Here is a 14,029-nt window from a genome sequence, read left to right on the forward strand (position 1 = left end):
GTCTGTGAGTATAACAGAACTGAAATGGCAGCCGAAAACCTGAGGAAAATCCATCCAGGAAGTGCTATTATTTTGAAATAGGTGTTTTTCCATTGAAAGCCTATCCACCATATAAATGGTTATGACCCAGATTGCGTTCCCTATGGCTTCCACTAGCTGTGAACAGTCTTTAGACATTGTTTCAGGCCTTTGTTCTGAAAAATTAGGGAGAATGAGCAGTTTCAATGAGAGGCCAGAGGAAAGTCCCCAATCTGTTTGGTTGCGCAATTCCGAGAGCGCGCCTTTCATTGTTTTTCTTTTATATTGATGACGCTATTGTCCGGTTTAAATATTATCGATTATTTAGGCTAAAAACAAGCTGAGGATTGATTATAAACATCGTTTGTGTGCCTTGATTTCTAAATAAATCACAGACAGTGTCACCAGCAATGAACCCCCACACCATCACACCTCATCCTCCATGCTACATGGTGGGAACCACACAAGAGGAGATCATCCGTTCACCTACTCCGTGTCTCACAAAGACACGGCGGTTGGAACCAAAAATCTCAAATTTGGACTCAACAGACCGAAGGACAGATTTCTACCGGTCTAATGTCCATTGCTCATGTTTCTTGGCCCAAGCAAGTCTTTACCCTCTTATTGGTGTCCTTTAGTAGTGGTTTCTTTGCAGCAATTCACCCATGAAGGCCTGATTAACTCAGTCTTCTCTGAACAGTTGATGTTAAGGTGTCTGTTACTTGAACTCTGTGACGCATTTTTTGGGCTGCAATTTCTGTGGCTTGTAACTCTAATGAACTTATCCTCTGCAGCAGAGGTAACTCTGGGTCTTCCTTTCCTGTGGTGGTCCTCATGAGAGCCAGTTTCATCATAGCGCTTGATGGTTTTCGCGACTGCACTTGAAGAAATGTTCAAAGTTCTTGAAACATTCCGCATTGACTGACCTTCATGTCTTAAAGTAATGATGGACTGTCATTTCTCTTTGCTTATTTGAGTTGTACTTGCCGTACTATGGACTTGGTCTTTTACCAAATAGGGCTATCTTCTGTATAACAAACTTCCCTTGTCACAACACAACTGATTGGCTCAAATGCATTAAGAAGGAAAGAAATTCCACAAATGAACTTTTAACAAGGCACACCTGTTAATTGAAATGCATTCCAGGTGACTACCTCATGAAGCTGGTTGAGAGAATGTTGAGAGTGTTCAAAACTGTCATCAAGGCAAAGGGTGGCTACTTTGAAGAATCTCAAATATAAAATACTACATGGTTACTACATGATTCCAAATATAAAATATATTTTAATTTGTTTAACACATTTTTGGTTTCTACATGATTCCATGTGTTATTGAATAGTTTTGATGTCTTCGCTATTATTCTACAATGTAGAAGATAGTAAAAATATAGAAAACCCCCAGAATGAGTAGATGTGTCCAAACTTTTGATTGGTAGTGTATATAATCCCCCCCCCCCCCCCCCCCCCCGCAACAAAGCATCCTTCACTCATGCTGCCAAACATACCCTCGTAAAACTGACTATCCTACCGATCCTTGACTTCGGCGATGTCATTTACTAAATAGCCTCCAACACTCTACTTAGCAAATTGGATGTTGTCTATCACAATGCCATCCGTTTTGTCACCAAAGCCCCATATACTACCCACCACTGTGACCTGTATGCTCTTGTTGGTTGGCCCTCGCTTCATATTCATCGCCAAACCCACTGGTTCCAGGTCATCTATAAGTATTTGTTAGGTAAAGCCCTGCCTTATCTCAGCTCACTGGTCACCATAGCAGCACCCACCCGTAGCATGCGCTCCAGCAGGTATATTTCACTGGTCATCCCCAAAGCCAACTCCTCCTTTGAATGCCTTTCCTTCCAGTTCTCTGCTGCCAATGACAGGAACGAATTGCAAAAATCACTGAAGCTTGATTCTTATATCGCCCTCACTAACTTTAAGCATCAGCTGTCAGAGCAGCTTACCGATCATTGCACCTGTACACAGCCCATCTGTAAATAGCCCATCCAACTACTTCATCCCCATATTGTTGTTTATTTATTTGCTCCTTTCCACCCCAGTATCTCTACTTGCACATCCATCTTCTGCACATCTATCACTCCAGTGTTTAAATGCTAAATTGTAATTTTTTTCGCCACTTTGGTCTATTTATTGCCTTACCTCCCAAATCTTACTACATTTGCACACACTGTATATAAATTTTTCTATTGTGTTATTGACTGTACATTTGTTTGTCCCATGTCTAACTCTGTGTTGTTTGTGTCGCACTGCTTTGCTTTATCTTTACCAGGTCGCAGTTGTAAATGAGAACTTGTTCTCAACTAGCGTAACTGGTTAAATAAAGGTGAAATAAAATAAAATAAATAAAAAAGTGGTAGGTTTGCTGTTTAAAGCAAATGATATGAACCCCCAAAAAATCTATTTTAACTCCAGGTTGTAAGGCAACAAAATAGGAAAAATGCCAAGGGGGGTGAATACTTTCGTAAGCCACTAAGCCAAGTGTAAAATAAATACTATCATTCTTAGTGACAGTACAGTATTGGCACCATTTCATATTACTGATGTCAGAGACTGTTCTACCAAAAGTTCACTGAGTGATGCAGAGACACCATTCAAATGTGTGCAGACTCCTTACAACTTCAGCTTTAAGCATAAAGTGATTTTGTCTGTCTGTGTGGCAAGAGAAAGATGTCTTGTTTAAATTCTATGAAATGATTTTATATTTTCTCCTGTTGGGAGCTATTAATCCATCTATAAACATCGCTGGACTCTCCCGTTTCATATGCACTATTGCTTAAGTCCACTATATAGGGGACTTAAGATCTATGATTAAACAATGTTTGCATTGGCAAAGCACTGCAAGCTTGCAGTTGAGACATATCTAAACTACTAAACTGACAGGATCTTTTCTGACCATTACACATATTTCCCCTCCATGTGATGTATTGTTGTCCTTCTTGCCCTTTGTGCTGTTGTCTGTGCCCAATAAGGCTTGTACCATGTCTTGTGCTGCTACCATGTTGTTGTCATTTGGTATCGCTACCATGCTGTGTTGTCGTGTGTTGCTGCCATGCTATGTTGTTGTCTTAAGTCTCTCTTTATGTAGTGTTGTGTTGCCTCTCTTGTCATTATGTGTGTTTTGTCCTATATTTTTATTTGATTTATTTTTAATCCAAGCCCCCGTCCCCGCAGGAGGCCTTTTGCCTTTTGGAAGTCGTCATTGTAAATAAGAATTTGTTCATAACTGTCTTGCCTAGTTAAATAAAGGTTAAATAAAAATAAAATGAAAATGCTCATAACGTGAATACTCAACCATAAAGTAATAACATGTTTCCTTCTGAGATCATATGAAGCAGGGCTTCCCAGTCTTTTTGACGTCCAATCTCCCTTAAAGGTTTCTCTAATACTCCTGAGACCCATTTGATAAACCAAACCAATGGTTCTTGTTAGAACCCATTCTGTAGCTACTGCCTTGAGGGAATCAGAGGAGACCCACCAGTAGGTCCCGGCCCATCTGGGAGACAGTGAGGTGGTGATGGAGGGTTGCTGTCTTGGGCTAACCATCCATGGTGAGGTAGCCATTTAGTGATGTGGTGCTTAAGATGACCTCATTGGCCCGGACGACCTCTCTCACTTCCAGAGACCAGACATCCAATCACCTACCGGCTGTCATCCATTTGCAGAAACCAACTCCTCAAAACCACACACATCTCTCTACACTTGGCTGCACATCTGACTGACTGACTTCGGCAAATTGAGAGATTATGTGACTATACTCAACAAAAGAAGAAGACACTGTATTATGAAGTCAAGCTCAATGATATAAAGAATGATACAAAAAAATGGGAGTAATTTAAATGAAATTATGGGCAGAAAGACAAATTCAGTGAGCCATCGTATTCATGTACAAATAATGAAAGAATGAAAGAAAAGCATTCTAAGTTTGAATTATGTAAAGTTAGTGTGGGAGAGGTGGATTTTGTTTAAATTGATCAATAATGACAAACCTGCTGGCATTGACAACTTAGATGGAAAGCTACTGAGAATGGTAGCTGACTCTATAGCCACTCCTTTCTGTCATATATTTAATCTGAGGTAAGAGGAATGTGTTTGTCCTCAGGCCGGGAGGGAAGCCAAGAATGGTAAAATAGCTTTTACTGGTTCTAACCAGTCTGTGACTTATCAGTTTGCTGCCATCTCTTAGCAAACTGTTGAATAATGTAAACAAATTAACAAGACTTTCAGCATGATGACAGAGAAGGGTGCTCAATATGTACTGCACTGACACAAATGACTGATGATTGGTTGAAAGAAGTTGATAATAAGATGATTGTGGGAGCTGCACTGTTAGATTTCAGTGTAGGCTTTGATATTATTGATTATAGCATGTTGTTGAAAAAACGTACACTACCGGTCAAAGGTTTTAGAACACCTACTCATTCAAGGGTTTTTCATGATTTTTACTATCTTCTACATTGTAGAATAATAGTGAAGACATCAAAACTACGAAATAACGTGGAATCATGTACAGTAGTAAACAGAAAAAGTGATAAACAAATAAAAATGTATTTTACTTCAAATAGCCACCCTTTGCCTTGATGACAGCTTTGCACACTCTTGGCATTCTCTCAAACAGCTTCATGAGGTAGTCACCTGGAATGCATTTCAATTAACAGGTGTGGCTTGTTAAAAGTTAACTTGTGGAATTTCTTTCCTTCTTAATGGGTTTGAGCCAATCAGTTGTGCTGTGACAAGGTAGTGGGGGTATACAGAATATAGCCCTATTTGGTAAAAGACCAAGTCCATATCATGGCAAGTACAGCTCAAATAAGCAAAGAGAAATGACAGTCCATCATTACTTTAAGACATGAAGGTCAGTCAATATGGAAAATTTCAAGAACTTTGAAAGTTTCTTCAAGTGCAATCGCAAAAACCATCAAGCGCTATGATGAAACTGGCTCTCATGAGGACCGCCACAGGAAGGGAAGATCCAGAGTTACCTCTGCTGCAGAGGATAAGTTCATTATTTACCAGCCTCAGAAATCGCAGCCCCAAAAAATGCTTCACAGAGTTCAAGTAACAGACACCTCAACATCAACTGTTCAGAGGAGACTACTAAAGGACACAAATAAGAAGAAAATACTTGCTTGGGCCAAGAAACATGAGCAATGGACATTAGACTAGTGGAAATCTGTCCTTTGGTCTGATGAGTCCAAATTTAGATTTTTGGTTCCAAACGCCTTGTCTTTGTGAGACGCTGTGTGGGTGAACGAATGATCTCTGCATGTGTATTTCCCACAGTAAATCATGGAGGAGGAGGTATTATGGTGTAGGGATGCTTTGCTGGTGACACTGTCTGTGATTTATTTAGATTTCAAGGCACACTTAACCAGCATGGCTACCACAGCATTCTGCAGCGATACACCATTTCATCTGGTTTGGGCTTAGGTTGGGTCAACAGGACAATGACCCAACACACCTCCAGGCTGTGTAAGGGCTATTTTACCAAGAAGGAGAGTGATGGTATGCTGCATCAGATGACCTGGCATCCACAATCACCTGACCTCAAGCAAATTGAGATGGTTTGGGATGAGTCGGATCGCAGAGTGAAGAGAAAGCAGCCAACAAGTGCTCAGCAAACGTGGGAATTCCTTCAAGAATGTTGGAAAAGCATTCCATGTGATGCTGGTTGAGAGAATGCCAAGAGTGTGCAAAGCTGTCATCAAGGCAAAGGGTGGCTATTTAAAAAATCTCAAATCTCAAATATATTTTGATTTGTTTAACACTTTTGTGGGTTACTACATGATTTGAGATTTGTTATTTCATAATTTTGATGTCTTCACTGTTATTCTACAGCGTAGAAAATACTCAAAATAAAGAAAAACCTTTGAATGAGTAGGTGTTCTAAAACTTTTGACCGGTAGTGTATGTGTTATGTAATAATGGTGCCGGAGAAGAAGGCTGACGTTTTATGTGTCCCCAACCGATTGTGTTTTTTTGTTCGTTTATATGCGTTGTTTGGAACTTAGTTTTTAACTTATTTTGTACATATTGGTGCCGCTACCGTCTCTTATGACCGAAAATAACTTCAGGACATCAAGATTGCGATTACTCACCACGGACTGGTTGAATACTTTTTTACCATTAACGAGTCTGATGAGCCCGACGTGAATTATATACTGCTTTCTCGGGAACAGGCCTAGATCCCCGTGATTTGCGTGAAGTGGAGGTGGAGAAAAAGGGGGCAGAGGGCGGGCTGCCTTCTGAGAATTTGTAGGCGATCGAATAAACCCCCACTTCCTTTCATTCTGCTAGCAAACGTGCAATGTTTGGAGAATAAAATCGATGACCTTCACGGAAGATTAAAATAACAACGGGACATTCAAAACTGTAATGTCTTATGCTTCACAGAGTCGTGGCTGAAAGACGACACTATCAACATACAGCTGGCTGTGTCATAGTGGTGGGTGTAGCTGGTGTATGCAGTCAGGTGCAGGAGAGCAGAGAATTGGGAGCAACGTGACTTTACTCAGAATAATGAATGGGGCAAGGTAAAACACTACACTTTCCCAAACATAAACGCACGAACATCAACTTTTACGCACGGGCAAAAAACAGCACCCGTCGAAATAACTAGTCACCAACATAACGGACATGACATAAAGCAATCCCACACAACACATTTACATTACATTTAAGTCATTTAGCAGACGCTCTTATCCAGAGCGACTTACAAATTGGTGCATTCACCTTATGATATCCAGTGGAACAACCACTTTACAATAGTGCATATAAATCTTTTAGGGGGGGGGGTTAGAAGGATTACTTTATCCTATCCTAGGTATTCCTTAAAGAGGTGGGGTTTCAGGTGTCTCCGGAAGGTGGTGATTGACTCCGCTGTCCTGGCGTCGTGAGGGAGCTTGTTCCACCATAGGGGTGCCAACTGTGCTTCCTCAGAGGTAGGGGGGCCAGCAGGCCAGAGGTGGATGAGCGCAGTGCCCTCGTTTGGGTGTAGGGACTGATCAGAGCCTGAAGGTACGGAGGTGCCGTTCCCCTCACGGCTCCGTAGGCAAGCACCATGGTCTTGTAGCGGATGCGAGCTTCAACTGGAAGCCAGTGGAGAGAGTGGAGGAGCGGGGTGACGTGAGAGAACTTGGGAAGGTTGAACACCAGACGGGCTGCGGCGTTCTGGATGAGTTGTAGGGGTTTAATGGAACAGGCAGGGAGCCCAGCCAACAGCGAGTTGCAGTAATCCAGACGGGAGATGACAAGTGCCTGGATTAGGACCTGCGCCGCTTCCTGTGTGAGGCAGGGTCGTACTCTGCGAATGTTGTAGAGCATGAACCTACAGGATCGGGTCACCGCCTTGATGTTAGTGGAGAACGACAGAGTGTTGTCCAGGGTCACGCCAAGTTTCTTAGCACTCTGGGAGGAGGACACAATGGAGTTGTCAACCGTGATGGCGAGATCATGGAACGGGCAGTCCTTCCCCGGGAGGAAAAGCAGCTCCGTCTTGCCGAGGTTCAGCTTGAGGTGGTGATCCGTCATCCACACTGATATGTCTGCCAGACATGCAGAGATGCGATTCGCCACCTGGTTATCAGAAGGGGGAAAGGAGAAGATTAATTGAGTGTTGTCTGCATAGCAATGATAGGAGAGACCATGAGAGGATATGACAGAGCCAAGTGACTTGGTGTTTAGCGAGAATAGGAGAGGGCCTAGAACAGAGCCCTGGGGGACACCAGTGGTGAGAGCACGTGGTGCGGAGACAGATTCTCGCCACGCCACCTGGTAGGAGCGACCTGTCAGGTAGGACGCAATCCAAGCGGGGGCCTTGCCGGAGATGCCCAACTCTGAGAGGGTGGAGAGGAGGATCTGATGGTTCACAGTATCAAAGGCAGCAGATAGGTCTAGAAGGATGAGAGCAGAGGAGAGAGAGTTAGCTTTAGCAGTGCGGAGAGCCTCCGTGACACAGAGAAGAGCAGTCTCAGTTGAATGACCAGTCTTGAAACCTGACTGATTTGGATCAAGAAGGTCATTCTGAGAGAGATAGCAAGAGAGCTGGCCAAGGATGGCACGTTCAAGAGTTTTGGAGAGAAAAGAAAGAAGGGATACTGGTCTGTAGTTGTTGACATCGGAGGGATCGAGTGTAGGTTTTTTCAGAAGGGGTGCAACTCTCGCTCTCTTGAAGACGGAAGGGACATAGCCAGCGGTCAAGGATGAGTTGATGAGCGAGGTGAGGTAAGGGAGAAGGTCTCCGGAAATGGTCTGGAGAAGAGAGGAGGGGATAGGGTCAAGCGGGCAGGTTGTTGGGCGGCCGGCCGTCACAAGACGCGAGATTTCATCTGGAGAGAGAGGGGAGAAAGAGGTCAAAGCACAGGGTAGGGCAATGTGAGCAGGACCAGCGGTGTCGTTTGACTTAACAAACGAGGATCGGATGTCGTCGACCTTCTTTTCAAAATGGTTGACGAAGTCATCCGCAGAGAGGGAGGAGGGGGGGGAGGGGGAGGAGGATTCAGGAGGGAGGAGAAGATGGCAAAGAGCTTCCTAGGGTTAGAGGCAGATGCTTGGAATTTAGAGTGGTAGAAAGTGGCTTTAGCAGCAGAAACAGAAGAGGAAAATGTAGAGAGGAGGGAGTGAAAGGATGCCAGGTCCGCAGGGAGGCGAGTTTTCCTCCATTTCCGCTCGGCTGCCCGGGGGCCTGGGGGAAACAGAGGGTTAAATACATTAAATACATGAACAATAATTAGGGGAATGAAAAACAGGTGTGTAGAAACAAAGACAAAACAAATGGAAAATGAAAAGTGGATCGGCGATGGCTAGTAGACCGGCGACGCCGAGCGTCGAGCGCCACCTGAACAAGGAGAGAAACCGACTTCGGCTGAAGTCGTGACGGGCTGGTTATACGCTGTACCGGCAGGATAGAACAGCGGCGTCTGGTAAGACAAGGGGCGGAGAACTATGTACTTTTGTAAATAACAGCTGGTGCACGATATCTAAGGATGTCTCGAGCTATTTCTTGCCTGAGGTAGAGTATCTCATGATAATCTGTAGACCACACTATCGACCTAGAGATTTTTCATCTGATTTTTTCAAATGTGTTTATATACCATCATAGACTGAGGCTGACACTAAGACAACATTTAATGAGCTGTATTCTGCCAAAAGCAAATAAGAAAACACTCACCCAGAGGCGGCGCTCCTAGTAGCCGGGGACTTTAATGCAGGAAAACTTAAATATGTTTTACCAAATTTCTATCAGCATGTTAAATGTAAAACCAGAGGGAAAAAACCTCTGGACCACCTTTACTCCACACACAGAGATGCATACAAAGCTCTCCCTCGCCCTCCATTCGGCATATCTGACCATAATTCTATCCTCCTGATTCCTGTTTACAAGCAAAAATTTAAAGCAGGAAGCACCAGTGACTAGATCAATAAAAATTCAGATGAAGCAGATACTAAGTTACAGGACTGTTTGCTAGCACAGACTGGAGTATGTTCTGGGCTTCCTCCGATGGCATTGAGGAGTACACCACATCAGTCATTGGCTTCATCAATAAGTGCATCGATGACGTCGTCCCCACAGTGACCATACGTACATACCCCAACCAGAAGCCATGGATTACAGGCAACATCCGCACTGACCTAAAGGCTAGAGCTGCCGCTTTCAAGGAACAGGACTCTAACCCGGAAGCTTATAAGAAATCCCACTACGCCCTCCGACGAACCATCAAACAGGCAAAGCATCAATACAGGACTAAGATTGAATCGTACTACACTGGCTCTGACGCTCGTCGGATGTGGCAGGGCTTGCAAACCATTTCAGACTACAAAGGGAAGCACAGGCGAGAGCTGCCCAGTGACACGAGCCTACCAGACGAGCTAAACTACTTCTATGCTCACTTCGAGGCAAATAACACTGAAACATGCATGAGAGCACCAGCTGTTCTGGAAGACTGTGTGATCACGCTCTCCGCAGACGATATGAGTAAGACCTTTTATCGTGGTCAACATTCACAAGGACGCAGGGACAGACGGATTACCAGGACGTGTACTGCGAGCATGCGGTGACCAACTGGTAAGTGTCTTCACTGATATGTTCAACCTCTCACTGTCCAAGTCTGTAATACCAACATGTTTTAAGCAGACCACCATAGTGCCTGTGCCCAAGAACACTAAGTAACCTGCCTAAATGACTACCGATCCGTAGCACTCACGTCTGTAGCCATGAAGTGCTTTGAAAGGCTGCTCGTGGCTCACATCAACACCATTATCCCAGAAACCTTAGACCTACTCCAATTTGCATACCGCCCCAACAGATCCACAGATGTTGCAATCTCTATTGCACTCCACACTGCCCTTTTCCACCTGGACAAAAGGAACACCTATGTGAGAATGCTATTCATTGACTACAGCTCAGCGTTCAACACCATAGTGCCCTCAAAGCTCATCAATAAGCTAAGGACCCTGGGACCTAACACCTCCCTCTGCAACTGGATCCTGGACTTCCTGACAGGCCGCCCTCAGGTGGTAAGGGTAGGTAATATGTCCGCCACGCTGATCCTCAACACAGGGGCCCCTCAAGGGTGCGTGCTCATTCCCCTCCTGTACTCCTTGTTCACTCATGACTGCACGGCCAGGCACGACTCCAACACCATCATCAAGTTTGCCAATGACACAACAGTGGTAGGCCTGATCACCGACCACAACACAACAGCCTATAGGGAGGAGGTCAGAGACCTGACCTTGTGGTGCCAGGACAACAACCTCTCCCTCAATGTGATGAGGACAAAAGAGATGATTGTGGACTACAGGAAAAAGAGGACCAGGTACGCCCACATTCTCATCAACGGGACTGCAGTGGAGCAGGTTGATAGCTTCAAGTTCCTTGGTGTCCACATTACCAACAAACTAACATGGTCCAAGCACACCAAGACAGTCATGAAGAGGGCACGACAAAACCTATTCCCCCTCAGGAGACTGAAAAGATTTGGCATGGGTCCTCAGATCCTCAAAAGGTTCTACAGCTGCACCATCAAGAGCATCCTGACTGGTTGCATCACTGCCTGGTATGGCAACTGCTCAGCCTCCAACGGCAAGGCACTACAGAGGGTAGTGCGAAAAGCCCATTACATCCCTGGGGCCAAGCTTCCTGCCATCCAGGACCTCTATACAGGCGGTGTCAGAGGAAGGCCCTAAAAACTGTCAAAGACTCCAGCCAACCTGGTCATAGACTGTTCTCTCTGCTACTGCACAGCAAGCGGTACCGGAGCGCCAAATCTAGGTCCAAGAGGCTTCTAAACAGCTTTTTCCCCCAAGCCATAAGACTCCTGAACATCTAATCAAATGGCTACCCAGACTACTTGCACTGACCCCCCCTCCCCCTCTTTTACACCGCTGCTACTCTCTGTTGTTATTATCTATGCGTTGTCACTTTAATATCTACATTTACATATTACCTCAACTAACCGGTGCCCCCACACATTGACTCTGTACCGTTACCCCCCTGTGTATAGTCTCGCTATTGTTGTTTTACTGCTGTACTTTAATTACTTGTTACTTTTATTTCTTATTCTTATCCATATTTTTTAGCTGCGTTGTTGGTTATGGGCTCGTAAGTAAGCATTTCACTGTAAGGTCTACACCTGTTGTATTCATTGCATGTGACTAATAAAATTTGATTTCATTTGAATTTGTTTATGGCTTTCAACCTCTGTCATATTGTGGTTTCGGAGTTATCTAATAGAACACATCGTTTTTTTTAAATGGAAGCTTTTCTAACGATAAACATTTAAAGTGTGGTGTATCGCAGGGCAGCTTTCTAGGCGCTCTACTCTTTTATATTTTTACCAATGACCTGCCACTGGCATTAATCAAAGCCTGCATGTCCATGCAGTGTATGCTGATGATTCACCCCCATATTTGTTAAAAACCACAGCTAGTGAAATAACTGCAACTCTAAACAATACGTTGCAGTCAGTTTTAGAATGGGTGGTCAGTAATAAACTGGTCCTGAATACTAAAACTTAGAGCATTCCATTTGGTACAAATTATTCCCTAAGATCTAGACCTCAGCTGAATCTGGTAATGAATGGTGTGGCTGTTGAGCAAGTTGAGTAGACTGAATTACTTGATGTTACCTTAGATTGTAAATGGTCATGGTCAAAACATATTCAAGGAAACATACAGTATTATACAGAGCCATGAATGCATGGAACTCCCATCTCATTTAGTGCAAGTGAACAGCAAACCTGATTTAAAAAAACAAATAAAGCAAAACCATCACACTGCCACCACCATGCTTGACCATTGGTATGAGGTTCTTACTGTGGAATGCAGTATTTGTTTTTCACAAGACATAATGGGACCCATCTTGCCCAAAAAGATGACTCAAGTTTGCCAAAAAGCACCTGGAAGCACCTGGATGATCATCAAGACTCTTAGAGGAATGTTCTGTGGAAAGATGAGTCAAAAGTATAACTTTTTAGATGACATGGGTCCCATTATGCCTGGGGAAAAACCAAACACTGCATTCCACAGTAAAAACCTTATACCAATGGTCAAGTATGGTGGGGGTAAGTGTGATGGTTTCGGGATGCTTTGCTGCCTCAGGACCTGGACGACTTGCCTTAATAGAAGGAACCATGAATTCTGATCTGTATCAGAGAATTCTACAGGAGAATGTCAGGCCATCCGTCTGTGAGATGAAGCTGAAGCTCAGCTGTGTCAGGCAGCAAGACAATTATCAAAAAAATACAATCAAGTCTATATGAAAATGTCTAAAAAGCAACACATTTGAAGTTTTGGAATGGCCTAGTCAAATTCCAGACCTAATCTAACTTGAAATTTTGTTGCATCGACTTGAAACAAGCAGTTCATGTTTGAAAACCCACAAATGTTGCTGAGTTTAAGCAGTTCTGCATGCAATGTAAACTCAGGTTCCCTCTATCTAATATTAGGTTTTGGTTTAAGATCTGATAACATTCAAGATCAAAAATATGCAAAAATAGAGAAAATTAGAAATGGGGCGAATTATTTTTCACATCATCTTTTCTATTATTTTCCTTTATTCAACAAATATAGTCAGTCATTTTCATTATTGTTGTCACGATCCTCTTCGTCAGAAGATATGTTGAAATCGCTGTCGGACAAAGTGGACCAATATGCAGCGGATTGCGTGCTCATCATCATTTATTTTAAATGTGGAAAAAAACAATAAACAAAACTCACGACAGGACCAGTGTAGCAGGCTAAACAAAAGCAGTGCTAACATACAACTACCCACACGTGACAAACAAAACACACACCTACTTATAGGACTCCCAATCAGAGGCAACTAAAAACACCTGCCTCCAATTGAGAGTCCAGCAACCAAATCGGCACATAGAAAACTTAACCTAGAACCTACTCATACTAAAACATACACCACAAAACCCCGGAACACATAAATACACAAAAAAAAAACACCATACAAAACAAACATACCTCTGCCACGCCCTGACCAAATAATACAAATAATGCTCTATACTGGTCAGGGCGTGACAATTGTGCATTTCCTTTTTCCTCAAACTGTACTCTCCAATTACCTTTCCTATCCTTAAATGACATTTCAACATTTATGTACACTATACAGGTGGTTAGGTGCAGACTGTAGGAATCTTAATAAATTGTAGTCATTTGTGGTTTTCCACATTGATCTAGGCAGGGAATGACTACATCATTACAATAGCTCTGAGTTGATTGAAGTTCCATTGAAACAGAAATATATAATCAATCATGCGCTCCAACTGCCATGCAGCCATTCTGTTCTCCCTTATCAAACTCCACCAGAACCGTGTTTCCCAAACTTTCTGTTATGACATGCTCCAACTAAAGTGTTTCAGACCTTACATTGACCCATGTAAACAGAACAATATTTCCAGCCACAGCCCAGTCCAAAGCAATAGGTCCTGATGCATAGTTTGGCAAATCCTAAATATCCATATCGTGATGCTCAAATTAAATAA

Source organism: Salmo trutta, chromosome 20, assembly GCF_901001165.1.
Source record: "Salmo trutta chromosome 20, fSalTru1.1, whole genome shotgun sequence".
In the NCBI taxonomy this organism is placed as follows: domain Eukaryota; kingdom Metazoa; phylum Chordata; class Actinopteri; order Salmoniformes; family Salmonidae; genus Salmo; species Salmo trutta.